The sequence below is a fragment of the Micromys minutus genome (assembly GCF_963924665.1).
Source record: "Micromys minutus genome assembly, chromosome: 5".
In the NCBI taxonomy this organism is placed as follows: Eukaryota; Metazoa; Chordata; class Mammalia; order Rodentia; family Muridae; genus Micromys; species Micromys minutus.
Window position 1 is genome coordinate 17806220 of NC_137974.1, and position 19723 is coordinate 17825942.

The following is a 19723-nucleotide window of genomic DNA, read 5'->3' on the forward strand; positions in this document are numbered from 1 at the left end:
TACGCTATGCCAAGTGAAACATGAAGAAAGGACTTTGAGACGTTAACACTATCATACTAGGCAGAGCCCAATATGTTCTCAGCTCCCTGAGTTAAAAGCTAATCTTTCATCCTTATTTTTTTAAAAAAATACCCTTAGTTACATCTCAAACATTAAATACACTATAAATATAATTGAAAGTAAAAGTTGTAATCACATATTCAACCATATGAATTTAATATGCCTTTCAAGGTATATAATTGTTAGCTTATTAGTAAACATCAGAAAATTATAATATCTAGATTTTCTAACAAAGGCTTGATTTTTTATATTTTGGTACATTGAATGATATTTAATGCATTTTCCAATTGGAAAAGTACTTAAATAAATAATTTTGTATATAATTTTTTCTTAGAGTGAACTTGGGTAAATATACTTTCAGCATAGCTATGAATAGACTTAAAGATTAAAGATGTCTCAACAAATAGTATATGTGAAATATATTTAATATGAACATGGTATATAAAATATATACCAGACTAGTACATATTTGCAAATAACATTTAATAAAGATGATTAGGTTATCCTCCCATTTAATGAACTAAATTTAAAACAGTAGATAAGCATTTATGGAAAAGGTAAAGGGATTTTCTTTCCAATATTATAATTAAAAAATAAAATATTCATATTTTCATAAATATAAATACAGATTAGGCTATTTGTTAAAAATATGGCATAAGACTTATATTACACAAGTGATTATTATGTCACATGTCCTTGATTTAAATATATATATTTTTTTTACCTTTGGAATGCTTGCATGCTACAGCTATCTTCGTGGAGCCTGATGTAAGCCTACTTTCTTTCCATGGTTACCTCATACATAAAACTACTTTCTTTAAAAATAAGTAATAGCCTTCAATGTTGCCAACACAAAACATTCCTTTATAACTTACATTAATTTGAATGTTCTTGATCCTACCATAAACATCCCATCTATTTAGCAATAAAATTGACTTATTACATCCTCTTGTGATTCTATTATTTCTATCTACTGATATTTAGAACTACTAATCATTAACCAAATAATTCAGTACCGAGATGATAGATCAGATGTAACAAATCACACATGACCAAATACATCAATTTCTTGGGCACTCATGGAGTTCTATATGTACCATCTTCCCTCTGTCAAAATTTATGAATGGAAAATATTTAGTTAATAATGCATATGTCAAAATATAAATGAAACATGATAGTACAGAAAATCAATAGTACTGAAGGTAAAACAATTACCAGAAATGACCAAAAAAATCTGTAAGGATGTACAAAAATTTCAACATGTCAGATTTACTACGATAATGTATGCTAAGTCATGCAAAGATGAAATTTTAAAAATTGTGGCTTTTAATATTTTTCTGAATCTGTTTCATCCTAAGGTTTATTTAGAATAATTTCAGGTCCACAATAAAAGCAGAAAGGGCAGACAATTTCTCTACATTTTTATTTCATAAAAGCATAGTAGCATTTCTCATTATCAATATCGCTATCATTGTGGGATTTGATATGATTGATAAAACAATAATGATAGTCATTATCAATAATAACTTGGAGCAAGTTGCATTTGTGCTATTAATTGTATCAGATTCAGAATATTCTAAGGGCGATGTTTCTATTATAAAACTGTTATTCATTTACAACCTTAAAATTCACAGTGATGTTTATTTTTTAGCCTTATACTCAATGACCAGGAATCATCTTTCATCACAATCTGCAGTTTTGTCTTCTTAAAATATAAGCATGCACCAATTAAATCTTTTCAGTTTGTCTTTTTCTCTTATCAAATATGCATTACATTTTCTTCCATGTTTAACCACTGATTGTATAGGAATTTTAATCCACCAACACTCTTTTGGCAAGAGATCATCCAATGATCTTCTAGGTCTCTGTGATCCAGCACAAATACAGACACATCTTTAATCCCAGGAATCAGAGTCAGATTTCTGAGGTCAAGGCCAGCCTGGTACAGGTAAAGAACAGCTTAGATCTGGGTTTGGTGGCACTGTTTTTAGTTACAGCACTCAGAAGACAGAGGCATGCAGATCTCTGAGTAATAATAACACAGTTTGGTTGAATCAGTGAGTTAAGGGGCATTACAGTGGGGTGAAATTCCAGGCAATTCAGTTCCTGGAGTTCAAAATCAGTTTTTACCAGGAAAGATTTTCAGTCAGGTTGCAGAGAGAACAATCTTGATGCAGGATAAGAGAGAATGAGCCAGACAAAGAAAAGAAGCCAGAATATTAGGACAGATTGTTAAAGTTAGTTTTATCCTATTCAAAGCAATTCACTCAGAAGATGAGAGAAGTCAGTTTGAACCAATCAGCTTAAGAGGTGTTTGAGCCAAAATAGGTGAGTTGAAGAGCCAGACGGAATTCAGAAAGGGAAGACAGATGAGCCTCTTCAGCAATAAGCCCCAGAGATCGTAATTATATTGATGAAATAAATGATACTTTTATTATCAAAGGCTACAAAACTCACTTTTGTTTGTCCCATAGCAATATTCAATTACCTGATTGTATAAAATGTATGTATATATTTCCATCATGAGATGTTGCTTCATTTGCTTCACGATTTAACAAACTGAGTAAAACTGCTATACCAAATAAATTTTGCTTTTGTATAGCTAGCTATATTTTAACTACTTTTAGTAGATACTAAGAAATAAAGTGCATGAATTTTGAGCAGAATTAGTCTCTGGTCTTTAAATCACAATAGAGAGGAAAATCAGCAAATACAAGTGATCTGATCTGAGAAATGAATAGTAGGGAAGCTTGTTAGGGAAGAGGAGGGAGGTAAGTATAGAGAAAGCATGACCTAAGGTAAAAGAGGAAGGATGCCAGAAATGACCATAAAACAAGACCACTAACACTTCCCCTAACAATTTTATACAACGCATAAGTCTCAGTACAAATATACACGTGTAATTTAAATAAAATCTTTCCATTTATCATTTAAGCTTCCATTACACTGTACCATGTACAGGTTCACTGGAGCATACTGTGTCCAGTCTGTGATGTGCTTGTGTTAACATGTCATATATGTTAGGACATATGAAAGAGCATCTTTTAGCATAAGTTAGCTTATTATCAGTGATGAGGTGTCTACTCAGGACTTACATGAAAATTTTTGTAATACTATCTGAATGAAATCAGGAATTAGTTTGGGTAATAGTTTTTGTTATATTTTCTTTGGAAAAATATATTTTTTCAGTATTTTATTTTCATATTTTTTACTATTATCTAAGAAAAACATTAAATTGTATTGACACCTACAGACATTCCAAAGTGGAAATACATTTTCACACTCCACCAACCGAATAAATCACATCATTAATTTTTTTCATTTTTGTGTTATCTTAAAGTTGATTAACCATTCTCACATTAATGTAAGTCTTCTATTAGAATTAGAGTTTTATGTTTTCAAATAAAATTTATGATTTATCTTGAGTATTTTTAAAATAAAATAGCTATATCTAACTTCATTTTATAAAAATATATATATTTATACATTTATTAATGTCAATTTTTCTTTTTTTTGAATGTTCATTTTTAAATTTTTTTTAAACTTTATTTTTAAAAAAAGATAAAAGAAAAAAAATTAAACATTTTTGCATAAATGTATACAAATACAATTGTGTCAGTGCTTGGCTTTCTTTTTTTCCTTTTTTTAAGGTTTGATACTCTGCATTAAGGTCTTACTAATGTCAATTTTTCTTGGTATCATGCTTTTGAAAAACCACATTTGGTCACTGTATTGCCTTTTACCTTTTCAGATATGAGATGCACTAATGTGTACCTGTATATGAACAAACACACAGGCATACACAAAAGAAAACAAACTTTCATGTTACTGAAAAATGTAAGCAATTTATTTAACCAATTTTTGTGTCTTTTGAAATTTTACTGAGATAATCTGTGAAATTTATTCTCTTTTAGTAACACTATCTCTGTCAATGTACAGTTTAGATTGAGTGTACCATTACCAAATGTTTCCATAATAGAGTAATAATATTTAATCAATATATCTTTGATTATTTTATGTCTATTGTATTAAATATATTTGGCATGTTTTTAACTTGTCACAATTATTTAAAAGTAAATACTTTTGATATACAAAATTTCTAAAGGTAATCTGTAAGAAAATAATAGACATCTATATTTAAATTATTTCCACTTTAACAACAAATTAATCAAAACTAGTTTTAGCTTCCTGAAAAGAAACATATTTAAATTAAACAAAATTAAATACATGTTAAAGACTATATATAAATATATATGCATACAATGTTTATATATTATTTATATGATATATTTTATTAAATTAAAATTTAAAAGCTAATTGTATGTGTTAAGACACAATTAATTAAATATAATCCTTTATACACACCTCTTAATTAGCCATATACATACACTGACAGAAATTGGATTCTTCCCTCTTAACTCAGGTGACTTTTTTACTGCTACTGAGTTTGAGAGGTGCAATATGACATTTTAAACTTTGATATTATGTAAATTATTATGTTAAAAATTAAGGTATTTTGACATGAAAAATGTGGAGGTCAGACAATTTATATAAAATTCATGCCTTATTCAAAATTAAGCCTGTTCCAGTATTTGAAACTAGTTTTACTTACTCCATTAGATCACTGGATTTTCTATTGGTAGAGATCAAGAACATGCTGACAAAGGTGAAGTAAAGGGTTGAGAATGGATGATATTCCTCATAAATATTAATATAGTTGCTTTAAATTTAAAAGAGAAACATGTCTCAAAAGTATTAGAATTCAAAAATTAGGCTCTTATATTTTCATTCTGGATACATTTAATAACTGCTCTGTTTTTATAAAATAATTTATTTTAAGATGTTCACTAAATTATTTTTAATAAGTTATTAGACATTTTTGTTTTACAAAGATTTTTTTAAACTTTGTTCTTCTGTTATATGTGACCACACTTTACCTTCTCCTCTACTCCCTCCACCCACATAGCTTCTTTCTCAGATAAACTCCTCCTAAATTCTCTACCTCCACACCCAAAACACAGGACTTTCAGGGATATTCACCAAGCATGGCCTAAGAGTATATGTAGAGCTCATCACAAAGTCTCATATCACAGCTGGATCTGATAACCCAAGAGGAGGAAAAGTATCCCAAGGACTTAAAAGGGAGTCAGAACACCCTACTCCCACTGTTTGCAGTTTCACAAGAATACCCAGCTACAGAACCTTAAGATATGTAGAGAACATGGCTGAGACCCTTATGGGCTCTGTGATTGCTTCTTCAGTGTCTATGAGCCCCTATATACTTTGCTTAGTTGATTCTGTGGTGGTGTTCTTGTGGTGCTCTTGACCCCTTTGTCTTTTACTGTCCTTCCTTTCCCCTCTTTTAAAGGGTTCTAGGGGCTCCTTCTAGTGCTTGCTTTAGGTATTTGATCAGTTCCTATTGGTTGCTAGATGACACCTTTTGATGACAATTGGGCTAGGCACCGATTTATCAGTATATCATAATATCATTACAAAATATTTCACTGATTTTTGGCCAGTTATGTTTGGTTCTATCCTGGGTCTCTGGGCTGTCTTGCTTCTGCGTTCTCATCATCCAGGCAATGTCAAATATAAGCACCAGGTCATGGCATATGTACAATTTGAAACAGTCATGAGTTGGCAACTCTCTTACTTGTGCAACAACATTGACCCAGATTCCTTTGCAGAAGGACATATTGTGTGTAGAAAGTTTTGTGACTGGGTTGATGTCCAAGTCTCACTGCTATGAGACTTGCTTAGATATAGAAAGTGCCCATTTCAGATTCCATATCCCACATTACCAAAAGATGTTGCTAGGGTCAGTTCCAGATACCCAGGAGGTTCCACTGTACTAGGTTTCTACATCGATCTCTAAATACCTCCAAAATTCCAGAGGTTTCTCTAAGTACATTCTTCTTCCATCTCTTTGACTCCAACCTGTTCGCTCCTATTTCGATTCCCATCTCCAATATATATTAGATTTCTCCGACCCAGAGAAATACATGTGTCACTCCTTGAGCCCTCTTTGTTAGCCTGTCTGTGTTTGCATATTGTAATGATTGTCCTTTACTTAACAGCTAGTGTATACTTATAAGTTAGAACATCCCATGTGTGTCTTTTTGGGTCTGCGTTACCTCACTCAGGATGATCTTTCTAGTTCTATTCATTTGACTACTAATTTCATAATGTCATTTTTAACAGCTGAGAAATGCTCCCTTGTGTAAAAAGTGGGGTACAGATATAAACAGAGTTTTCAACAGAGGAGCTGAAAGCTCTTTAAAGAAATGTTCAATGACCTTAACTACCAGTGAAGTACAAATCAAATCTTCTTTTTTTTTTTGTTTTGTAAATATTTTTTTATTGTTTTGTTTTCTTTATTTCTTGGACTTCATACAGTCTGTGAGTTGATTCTGGGAGAGTGCAAGCCTCTGGGGTTAGCATCCCACTATCAGTGACTGCATATTATGTCTGTTCTTTTGTGACTGGGTTATCTCACTCAGGATGATCTTCTCTAGATGCAGCCATTTTCTTAAGAATTTGGTTAAGGCATTGTTTCTGGTGGCTAAGTAGATTCCATTGTGTAAATGTACCACAATTTTTGTATCCATTCATCTTCTGAAGGACATCTGGGTTCTTTCCAGCTTCTGGCTATTATAAATAGAGCCGCTATGAACATTGTGGTGCATATATCTTTGTTGTGTATTAAAGTGTCTCTGGGGTATATGCCCAGAAGTGGAATAGCTGGGTCTTCAGGTAGTACTATATCCAATTTTCTGAGGTATTGCCAGACTGATTTCCAGAGAAGTTGTATTAGTTTGCAACCCCACCAACAGTGGAGAAGTGTTCCTCTTTCTCTGCAGCCTCACCAGCATCTGCTGTCATCTGAATTTTGGATCTTGGCCAATCTGACTGGTGTGAGGTGGAATCTCAGGGTTGTTTTGATTTGCATTTCTCTGATGGCTAAGGATCAACATCTTAAAAATGGCCATCATACCAAAAGCAATCTACAAATTCAATGCAATCCCCATCAAAATTCCAACCCAGTTCTTCATTGAGTTGGAAAGATCAATGTGCAATTTCATATGGAATAACAAAAGACCTAGAATAGTGAAATCCATCCTCAACAACAAAAAAACATCTGCGGGAATCACTATCCCTGACCTCAAGCTATATTACAAGGCAATTGTGCTGAAAACTGCATGGTACTGGTACAGAAATAGGCATGTGGATCAATGGAATAGAATAGAAGATCCAGAAATGAGCCCTCATGCATATGGTCACCTGATTTTTGACAAAGGAGCCATAAACTTTCAATGGAAAAAGGACAGCCTATTCAACAAATGGTGCTGGTCTAACTGGCACTCAGCATGCAAAAGAATGAAAATAGACCCTTTCTTATCTCCTTGTACAAAGCTCAAGTGTAAGTGGATCAGAGATCTCCACATTAAATCAAATCTTCTTTAAGATTCCATCTTATACCTGTTAGAATGGCTAAGTTCAAAAGCTCAAAGGGCAGCTCATGCTGGCCATGATGGAGAGCTGGGAGTATGTGTCTGCATTGCCAGTAGGAGTACAAACTACTACTATCACTCTGTATCAGTGCTGAGGCTCTTCAGCAGGTTGAGAATTCATCTACTTCAAGATCCAGCTCTGCATATAACACTCTAATATATACCAAAGTGATGTTCCACCAAAGGACAAGGACACTAGCTCAACTATTTTCATTACAGCTTTATTCATCATAGGCAGAAACTGGGGGAGAAAAAAAAACCTACATGTCCCTCAATTAGGAATGGATAAAGAAAACGTGGTACAAAGATTTATTTATTTTACCTTTGCTCATTTGTAATCTTTACTTGTGTAAATACATACCACTTGCACATACTTGCTCATACTGGCCAGCAGAAGGGGTTAGACACACTAAAGTGGGAGTTACAGTGAGTTCTAAGCTACTGTACAAGAATTCCTGGATCATAAACCCAGTCCTCTGAAGAGCAGAAAGCCAATGGAAAAGCTAGTCTATGCCCTTTTCCTATTTATATACAAATAGAAAAGGCTAGCTGCATAGCATTTTTAAGTATCATGTAATCCTCTATATTACTATAAGCCATTTAAATGTGTACACTATTGTTTGGAGATTGTTAATTCTTTTTCACTTAACTGATATTTCACAGGTTGCCACTGTTGGCAATAAATCATGGCTGCTTTTATTTATTTACTTTTAAATTCTTTGCAGTGTCAAGAAAACAATGCAGCTATTTATATCAATATAATATATGCAGCTATGTAATTAGAAAGTGATTCTAATTACTATCTTGCTTCTTAATAACAACAATGTCTAGTCAGTTGATGACATATTGTGTTTCAACACAATTCCCTTAATGTTAATAGTATGTAATTAATTAATCATTACAAACTGACTTTATAGGTAAATCTTACTTGTGGTTCACAAATTACATTTTGTCAGAGATTTTTCCCTTGTAAAATAAAATGTCAAACAAACACATTTGGGCTTACCAAATGCAAAATTTGTTTCCTGGTTATAATTATTTTAATTAGTTAAATACCATTTTAGTTATAAATATAGAATGAAAAGTGAAGGGCAGATGCAGTTGAGCACACATAAAATTTCCACACTTGCCAACAGATGTGTACTTCAGCTCAAACATCTGTGTGCTCTTTTTTGGTGTTTATCCATGTGTGAGTATGTAATTTATATTAATTTATAAAAATGATCATAAGAAAAAGCTGTTCTAATGAAATCAAGGCTCCCGAAATCTGTGAGCTATTCTAAGTAAAGTCTGCATGAGAAAAAAAGCAGAAGTATAAATTCAAAATTATAAGAAAATTGAATGCGACTGTAGCACAAGAGACCCTTTGGAGAAATTGAATTCAAAAACAGACATTTATTTCAAACAGTTGTGGAGCTGAGAGTGTGTACTTATGACACAAATGTGGTTGTACTTTTTGTCAGAAGTTCTTTATGTAGATGGCAATCCCATTGTATCCAATCATGGTACAGAGACAGAAGGGCAGACAGACAGATAGATAATGAATTTATGGTGTGTATTTGTGTGTAAAGGTACTTAACCTATTTACAAGGTCCTTACCCCCTTGCTTAACTATGGATGTGAAAAGTGGTACAATCATCCCATTGAGATTTATAATTTTAGTCTTTGAATTAAAAGGAAAAATAACTGTAAAAATGCAAAGTTGTGAGTGTATTGAGCCAATTAATTTTCCTCATTGATTTTACAGCTATCCTTCCTCCTTTATTATAGGTACTTCCTGTGATATCTTCACAACAAAATATGTAAAGCAATGTATTTTGCTTAATTCAGTTCCTAAGTAATATTATTTTAAAGGTATTTTTATTACAACGATGACAAAATGGTCTAAAACTGATTTGATTATTTATTATTTACTTCTTACATTTGTGGTTGTGAGCCTGTCCTTTAAAGCAAATCCACTCTTTCTTGGCCATAGTAGAAAGTAACTCTTGTTTTTACATGTAACACAATGGCAAAGTTTGTAAATTTTTCCTTTTAGGATTGACTAGAAATACTTTTTAGCTGTGACTGTGCAGACATATACTAAAATCTTCCAACTCCTCTCTCTCTCTCTCTCTCTCTCTCTCTCTCTCTCTCTCTCTCTCTCTCTCTCTCTCTGTCTGTCTCTCTCTGTCTCTGTCTCTCTCTGTCTCTCACTCTCTCTGTCTCTCTGTCTCTGTCTTTGTCTCTCTCTCTCTGTCTCTGTCTCTCTACCCCTCCTTTCCCCTCTCTCTCCTCTCTGTGCGCATGAGTGTTTGTGTGCGCGTCCACACGTGTGCGCGCACATGTGTGCCCACCCCATATACGTATGTGCGTTTCTCCCTCCTTCCTCTTTGCCCCCAATTCTGCCATTCTCTGTTTTGTATCTCTGATGTTGTCAGTGTCCAGCTGTAGGGAAGTCTGCAAGTGAGTTCCTGGGGTGCCTCATTTCCCTGGCCCTCATACTCCTTGAGAGTATTTTCTCATTTAACTTCCTTTCTGCTAAATTCCTGTTTACTGAAGGAGATAATTAACTCCGGGTGATTATGATAATTTTGTCTTCACTCTCCAGTTATGCTCCCAGTAGGCACACACACAGAATGCTTAGCACACTGGTTTTCCTTTCCTCTCAGAGAGCTGCAAGCTCTAGGAGTAGCCTCTGCTGTGAGTGTGTTTTGGATCGGTACATCAATCCCCCAGATGCCTCCTTAATTCAAACATCTGCTTCCCTCCAAAGTCGTATAGGAAATTTCAGGATTTATCTCTGATTAATTTTCCTTTCTTCAATCACGTTCTTACAACACTCTTGAAGAGTTTGGATGAGGGCAAATCTAAAAGCTAAGAACTTTTCCTTTCCCTATTCCTTGCTTACTAAACCTATTTTTTTTTTAAAAAGAAGGCATTGATATCAATTTTTGATTCCCCAGTTCTAGCTATTGCAATATAGATTCATATATGTAAATTAACTTATGTGAGATTTCAGGAATGTTAGTTTTCTTTTTATTGATTTCCCCCGAATTTTTAGTAGTGATTTTGTGGCTTCACCTTGATTACATAGTTCTGCAAGAGTGTAATGAAGGATGATTATAGATCTTTTATAAAAAGGATTTTATGTTTCCTTGGTTTTAGTTTCTATGAATTGTATCTTCAGTTCTACAAAGCAATATATTAAAAATTTTAAACAATATTATATATTATATATATATATATAATTTATATATTCCTAAAAGTCCAGTGGTATAGATTATGAATATTCTCCTAGGGGCTCATGTGTTTACAATGAATACCAATTTGTGCCATTGTTTTAAAAAGTATTAACATTTTAGGAACAAGCACAAAGCTAGAGAAAGGAAATCACAGTCTTTGATCACTTAGCTCAAAGTTCTCCTATCTACTTTTTTTCTCCCTCCTGGGTGCAAAAAAAAAAAAAAAGACTTCTACCTACATTTGCCACCGAGTCTTCAAGGGAAGCATCCCTGGACTCTCACCTTGATATACTTTTCTATTTTTGCCTTTGTCTTCTCATGACCATAGAATGAGTTGCACTTTCCCTACTTGTTTATAACACTCTGCCTTCCCCAGACCAAAATTAATTGGAATAGAGAAGATTCTCATTCTATGATCAAATAAAAAAAAGCTTTCTTTTACTTTTACTTTTGATGTTATTATGTAAGCACATAGTTTCTGCCTCTCCCTTTATTACTTCTAAATCCTTCCGTAAATCCTCTCCTTCAATGTCTTGACTTTTATTATTATAAAATTAATAATAATAATGATGATAATAATAATAATAATAATAATAATAATAATAATAATAATAATAATACAAGGAATATCTATTAGCTATGAAGCTCTTTTCTTTTTAAGCTCAACATTATATATAATAACTAAATCATACTCCTTAATGATGTTATAGATATGGCAAACTGGACTGTGTTTGAAATGATTCTTTAGTAGAAAATGATTGAAGTGTATTTGGTAATTCTCATCTGTGCTGCCTACATTTTTAAACTTCAGTAAATATCTCCAGAGTCAGAACTGTGACTTCCATAGTTCAGGTTGCCATCAGCTTTTGATACTCTGCTGCCTAAGACTACTGCATTCATATTTAAACTTTTAATTTTTCTGGCATTTCAATGAATAATGATTTTCTTAAAAGTCTTAGGTTTATTTTTCACTCTTATGGCACAGACACACACACACATACACACAAACACACAAATACACACACAGACACACACACACACACACATATATATACATATATAAATATATGAATATTTGCAGGACTGAAAGTTTGCTATTGTACCAAAAATTGAGAACTGATGTGTTTTTTCTTGAGGAAGACCACCTCTCCCACTCTTAATTTTTCTCAGTTGTGTGTATTTGTGTAGGGTTGCAGCTTCTCAAGCTTTTTCATATTGTCTTTGGCATGTACAATGGTTTCATTCTTTGTCAGCTGAAGTTTGGACAGTCATGTTGCTGAGACCATATGGATATAACCTTTAACCTTTGATAATCCAAGGGGATACAGCCACACAGCAAACTGCATAAAGTTCTGACTCTTACAATCTACTAAGAGGTCAAAATATTTCCTGAGCTATGGATATTTTGTAGACATATCCATTGATACTTGGCTCCAAAACCTCATTTGGTTTGGTTGTAGTTTTCTGTAGTTTTCTCCATCTGTTCATAAAATTTTCCTGAATGAGTGGTTTTTCAGGGCTAATGTCATTGTTGTTAAAGATCATGTTGGTTTAAAAAATAAGTGGTAGCAGATTCTGCTTCAATAAGCATGACTTCACTCTCACTACTAGTTATCTTTGTTTCTAGACCAAGAATATGTTCCTTCTAGTCAATACCTAGAACTAAGAGATCTCAATTTGGATTTCCTTTTCAACTGCCTTCCCTTCTTCAGTTACTTCTTTCTGGGTAAGAAAATTTGCTACCACAGAGGTCTTAAATATAACTAAATCTGAAATTGTTCATGAAAGGGTCCTAGCAGAGGTGCAAGATTAGTATTTCCTATTATTTAAATATTTTAAAAAATACTTTAAAATTTTAAACAATTACTTTATTTTAATTGTTTTTTCCCCATGTCTAGGCCTTCCAAAGTACCATGATTCTAAAATCTACCTTAGATCCCCAATACTCAAATTGATAGTTACATTTTCTTTAAGAATTATGCACAAATATATAAACACAACCCACTGAAACTCTTTTTGTTATCTGGGTGGATGTGTCAACATGGATTAACACTTTCAAATGAATAAGGAACCTCATCTCTGGGAAAGATTACTATTCCTCTTCATGCAGTTGTCTATAGATTTCACCCCTGTGAAATTTTTGCTTTCTACATAAGTATGTCTACTTAAATTGATGTTTCTATTTTCTTGTTTAGGCAACTATTTCTATGTAAGACCTCTCACAAGACTTCCTGGCATTCTCGTTCTTAAATTCTCTCTACCCTTCCCTTCACAATGCTCCCTAAACCATATATGTAAGAGATATGAACCATATACATATACATCATGTGCATCATATGCATCATGTGCATCATATGCATCATATATATCATATACATCATATACATATGCATATATGTGCATGTGTGTGTGATGTAGATGTATTCATTAGTGCTTGTCTAACCTTAATCTGTTTATCTCTGCATATTGTCCATTTTCCTTTTGTATGGTCTCCATTTGCTGTAAAGAGAGACTTCTGTCTTCAACCACATCAGAGACATGAGGAGGAAAAATATAACCTGATTATGCAGGTATTTCAGGCAAACAGCTTCCAAATTCTGAGAAATAACAGAAAGGTCTATCTGAACAGTCCCCCAAAACTTCTCTAATGCTGGAATATCAATTTTTTGCCTTTTGTCCCAATATGTGACATGTTTTTCTGTGAGGCAGAAAATATGAAGAGATGCTTATTCTGTCTTGGCAAAGCATGGCAGTTGACTTCCTTGCCTCTGATTTGTCTAAAATAGTGTCAGCCATTGAAATAAAAGCAGTTTCTTTCACCTTGCCACATATAAAGATACTTTATAAAAAGATTCTTTGACACTCATCATCTTGGAAGTAGAATAGAGGGGGCGGGTAGTGTCTGGACAGAGTATGTCTCAGTGTCATAAAAGTCTTTTGTTAAAAAACTTTACATTATATGTGTACAGTACCTTAGAAAAGAGTTAAAAGAGATTTGCATGGTATGTAGCAGTAAAATAAAATACTATATCTGTATCAATACACAAAGTATATACCAATGTAAACATATTTGTCTTATTTGTGTGGTTTAGTCTAAAGGTAGATTAGATAATCCACATTTCAATCTTAGTATTCCTTTATTCCAACCCCTTTCTCATTTCATCACTTTTATGACATCTCCCACTCCCAATACTAGATATGAGAGAAAGAAAGATAAAGAAAAGAAATGGGAAAAAATCTATAAATCTACCTTCCCTTATTATGTTTCTCCCCTTCCCATGACCATAAAAGCTTGCAACCACTCCCCTTAAGTGTTAAAAAAAAAAAAAAAAAAAAAAAAAAAAAAAAAAAAAAAGGAATTATCTGCAGTAAACTAACAGCCCCACCTCTTGGAACTGGGTTTTTATTTTGGAAGATGCCATCTGAAAATTGTTTTCTGCTATTTTGGGGGTAGGTTTTTTTTTTTATGGTTTGGAGAACCCAAAAAAAATTGTAATATTTGTTGAACATCTTTAGTCATCATAGAAATGGAAATCGATACAGCCCTGTAATTTTACCTCATACCAGTCAAAATGGCAAGGATAAAATTCTCAGGGGACAGAAGATGCTAGCAAGGATGTAGAGAAAGAGGAATAATCCACTATTGTTGGTATGATAGCAAGCTTGTACTACCAGTCTGCAAATGAGTCTGGCAGTTCCTCAGAAATTTTGACATAGTGTTACCTGAGGACCCAGCTATATGACTCATTGGCATATACCTAAAACACACCCCAACATATAACAAGGGCACATATTCCACTATGTTCATGGTAGCCTTATTTATTATAATAGCCAAAAGCTGGAAAGAACCCAGATGAACTTCAACCGCAGAATAAATACAGAAAATATGATACAATTACACAATGGAGTACTACACAGCTATTAAAGACAATGACTACATGAAACTCATAGGTGTTGAGAGCCTTTTGTGCCTCATCCAAACATGGCGCTGGCTTCCCGCTGATGACTCACCAAACAGAGCTGTTGCCCAGCCCGAGAGACATAGTGTGCATGTGCCGCAGACGTCACAGCCCACTCTCGGGGCATGCTAATGAGTTACTGGAGGGCACACCAATCAGGTATCGACACGAGTCTCCTGGGCATATATAAGCAGTGCATTTTCCTTCCACGTGCCCCGCACCCCCTGCTCAGAGTATTGTACAATAAAGGTTGTTCGCAGAAGAATCCTGTTGTCACACGCCATTTCTGCCAGTGGGACGTGAGGTGCTCGACACATAAGCAAATAAATGGAACTAGAAAATAACATCTTGAGTGAGGTAACCCAGACACAAAAGAACACAAATGGTATGTACTCACTGATAAGTGGATCATAGCCCAAAAGCTCAGGACACCCAAGATATAATTCACAGACCATATGAACCACAGGAAGAAAGACAAAAATATAGATATTTCAGTCCTTCTTAGAAAAGGAAAAATACTAATGGGAGGAGATACAGGACAGAGTGAAGCAGAGACTGAAGGAAAAACCATCTATCCAGAGACTGCCTCACCTGGGGATTCACCCCATATACAGACACCAAAACTAGTCATGATTGCTGATTCCATGAAGTGCTTGCTTACAGGAGCCTAATATGGATGTTTCCTCAAAAGCTCTGGTAGAGCCTCACTGAGACAGATTAAGATACTTGCAGGTAACCATTAAACTGAAAATGTGGTTCCCAAAGGAGGAGTTCAGACTGAAGGAGCTGAAGGGGTTTGTAACCTTATAGAAAGAACAATAATAGAGACACCCTAGAGCTCCCAGGGACTAAACCACCAACCAAATAAGGGGACCCATGGATCCAGCCTGGCAGTGTTCATAGCTTAATGAGAGGGGTGATCACTTTTCTCAATAAGTAGAATGTATAATACTTTCCAACCCTATAGATGCAACTCAATATAAGTGATGCTTCTAGCTCAATGCCAGCTCAATTTCTCCATGTTGGATTACTTACATGTGTAATGTCTTCAGCAATTGATTCTTACTATAAGGTTGTGAAGATGTTAGAAGGGGTTAGCAACTTCATAAGAAGAACAACAATATCAATCAGACAGACCCTGTAAAGCTCCCAGAGACTAAACTACCAACCGAAGAGTGCGCATGAAGAGAGCCTTGGTTCCAGCCACATATATATATAGCTGAGGATGGCATTGCCTTGCTTCAATAGGAGAAGCCCTTGTTCCTGTGAAGTTTTATTTTCCCAATGTGGGGAAATGCCAGTGTTTTGAGATGAGAATGGTTTGGTGGGAGAGGGAGCATCCTCGTAGAAGCAGGAGTAGGGGGTAGGAGGGAAGGAAATGGGATAACATTTGAAATGTAAATACATAAACTATCCAAAAAAATAAATAAAATGAATCTGTTTCTGTCTTAGGAAAAAATAAAAAAAAATAAAACAATATCTCTAGCTTTAAAGGGTACTGTTCAGTCTCTACATGCTGAGAAAGTTCAGTGCTTTGTTGAAGTCATTGCCAGAAAAGTTTGTGGATCAACTGGGATCAGCATCACTTTTGAAGCTGTATTGGAACCAAGTTTTGATTAAAAGTTATGAAGGCTGTCTGAGGTTAGATTAATTAGGACATGGTAGCAAACATATATGAGCATCTTTCTCAGCATCCAGGAGAATGAATCTCACCAGGGATGCTTTAATTTTAGTGATGTCTGTAAACATACAAACTTTCACAAGTAATGTACATTTTCTACATTAACAAATGTATGGAATGTGCATTATCTAAAAGTCAGTTAAAGATGATTCTTTAGTCTCAGTTGAGGCAGGTAAAGCATTTGTCTTTCTTTATACATTAGTTTAAACTGCAAAAGCAAACTGTAATATAAGTTTCTATCTATGTCATTTGAAAGGATGGCATGGTAAATCCAAAGAATATTGTAGCCACTAAGATTTACTGGCTTATACATATCTAAAATACTGGCTGGATATATTCATATATTAGACAGTTTCAGAACTGTTCTAATATAAAAGCATCAGCACAGACTTTACCTATTTTACATTCTTCTTTCTTTCTTTCATGTTGGCAGTCAGAAGTTTCAGAGGATGTCAGCCTGTCAAATTTGAGTTTTTATTTTCACATGTAAACAAACACAAAATCTCTCCCACAATGTAATATATTTTCTTCCACTGACATTTTAAAAAATTAAAGTCAATAAATCATTATTCTGTCTATCTCTGGAGGATCTCATGTCCCCCTTCTTTTCTATGATTATTTCCTTTAAAATCCAATTAGGTCTATTTAAAATTGCTTGACCTGTAGGACTATAAGATATATCTGTATCATGTTTTATGCCATAATGTCTAAAAATGTTATAATCTAATTAAATACATATGCTGCAGTATATATGTATGGGGGTGAGTATGAATATGTGTATATATCTTAGTTTTCCAAATTCTACAAAGTGAAGCATATCATTTATTGTATGACATTGGTCTAAGGCAGCATGCAGCAAAATTTGTACACCTAATTCAATATATTGCATCTTTATATGTTGCCATTCTAATTCCTCATGCTTTTGTAGATTTTTTATATAAATCTATCCCTTTTGCACTTATTTTAGGTTCCTGATTAGATTCTTCTGAAGGGTTTCTTTTCTCATTTAAAGAATCTTCTAATTTCTCTTCTATGGCCCCAAATATAGCATTTAATTATTTTTATTTTTTTCTTGTCTATGTCAGTTTTATTCTTATTTGCCCTAAAGATATATGCAACATTATAATCATTGCTGAAAAAATAATTATTTGACCTCTAAGATGTGAGTCATACCTCCCAGCACTTCTACATATTACCTGCCTTAGCTCACTGGTATGTCTGCTTTTCATTGACAGGTGATACTCCCATATATCACACAAGAGATTCTGTCTACACAAAGGCTACATACCTCACCTTTAAACAAAAACCTGCCATGAAAATAATTATTTTGATGAGCAACTGGGTAGGGATATTGATTTTTTTTTCTTGGCAGCTATGGTGGGTAGTATTTTTGGAAACTAGTTAAGTGGATGTAAGAACTTAGGTTACATCTATCTTGACTCATACAAATCTTGCCCACTACGTGTCTAGTTTCTTCAGCAATAGGGTAGCTAAGGCTAAATCAATATTACTCTGTATTGTTTGTGGACCAAACAACATAAATAAGCTTTTTCTTGGTTGATATTGTATTTATAGTTAGTCTACAGTTCTTGAAGTGAGTATTCTTAGCTTTAGTATGTTTTAGATTCTGCATGTGTGTGTGTGTGTGCTTGTGTATGTGCATGTGTATAAATACATACTTACATGTATTATATTCAAAATTAGCAAGTATAACATGAGTCCGTAAGATTATGAGCCAAGGCTTTATTTATCTTTTCTTCTTCATCCTTCCACCTTCTTCTGCACTGATCTCCTTATACCTTCCATTCAAATCTACTTTTTGTGTTTCCCAATTGAATATTTTTTAATTTAAATATGTAGTTTGTTTGTGTGTGTATGTGTGTGTGTGTGTGTAGATTTGTGTAGTTTTGATGACAAAGAAATATTGTAATAGTAATTACCATATGTTTTAAATACTACATTGACAATTTCATGTGTTTTTCTTGTGATATCAAGAAATAAGTGTGTCCTCATATTCATACTAAAATCCTGCTCTCAAGTATGACAGTGTTAGGTCTTTGCTAGAATATTAGGCTTTGGAACAGACTTTAATTTATAATGGATGTTATTAATAGCCTTATCAAAGATGTCTTAAAAATATATTTGAAGCTTTTGTGATGACAATGCATGACGGCTGCTATCTAGAAACAATATGGGCAGAGTCTCCTCAGATACTCAGTCATCTTTCTCTATGCAGTCTGTAAAAGAATGTAAAATAAGGGCCTGCTGTTTGGAAGATTCAATCTAAAGGGTATCAGGGGGTCATTCCAACTAGAAAACCTGGTCAATAATATTAAATTAATCTCTTAAAGCAAGTGACATAAACATGCAAATAAAACAAAATATTAATCATCTTAAATTGCAGGAAATTACTTTTAATCTTTTATTGAATATTTTATATATTTTAATTCAAATGTTATTCCCTTTACACCAATCTCCCATCCCCCTGTCCCCATCTCCTTAATTTCAGGAAAATGCTCCCACTCACAGCCACCCACTGCCCACTCATTGCCCTGGCATTCCCCTGTACCGGGGTAATGAGACTTTATCGGACCAAAGGCTTCTTCTATTGAGGTGAGACAATGTCATCCTTTGCTTCGTATGTGGCTAGAGCCAAGGGTCTCTCCATGTGCACTTATTGGTTGGTGTTTTAGTCCATGGGAGTTCTGGAGGGTTTGGTTGGTTGATATTCTCATTCTCCCCATGGGATGTAAACCCTTTCAGCTAATTCAGTCCTTTCTCTATCTCCTCTATTGGGGTCTTTGTGCTCAGTCCAATATTTAGCTGCAATCATCATCATTTGTTTCAGTATGTCTCTCACACAGCCTCTGAAAAGAAGTCCATATCATGATCCTGTCAGCAAGCACTTTTTGGCATCAGCAATAGTGCCTGGGTTTGGTGGCTGCGTATGGGATGGATCCCCTGGTGACCATTTTTTTTTCCTGCTTCACTTCTTGTCCCTGTATTTTCTCCCATGGGTATTTGTTCTCCCTCTTAAGAAGAACTAAAGCATTTACATTTTGGTCTTCCTTGTTTTTGAGCTTCATAGTGTCTATGGAGAGTTTCTTGGGTGTTCTGAGCTTTGGGGCTAGTATATGCTTGTCAGTGAGTGCATACCATGTGTGTTCTTTTATGTATGAGTTACCTCACTCAGTATAATATTTTCTAGTTCCTTTTATTTGCCTAAATGTTTCATGCAGTGATTGTTTTTAATAGCTGAGTTATGCTCTACTGTGTAAATTTACAGCA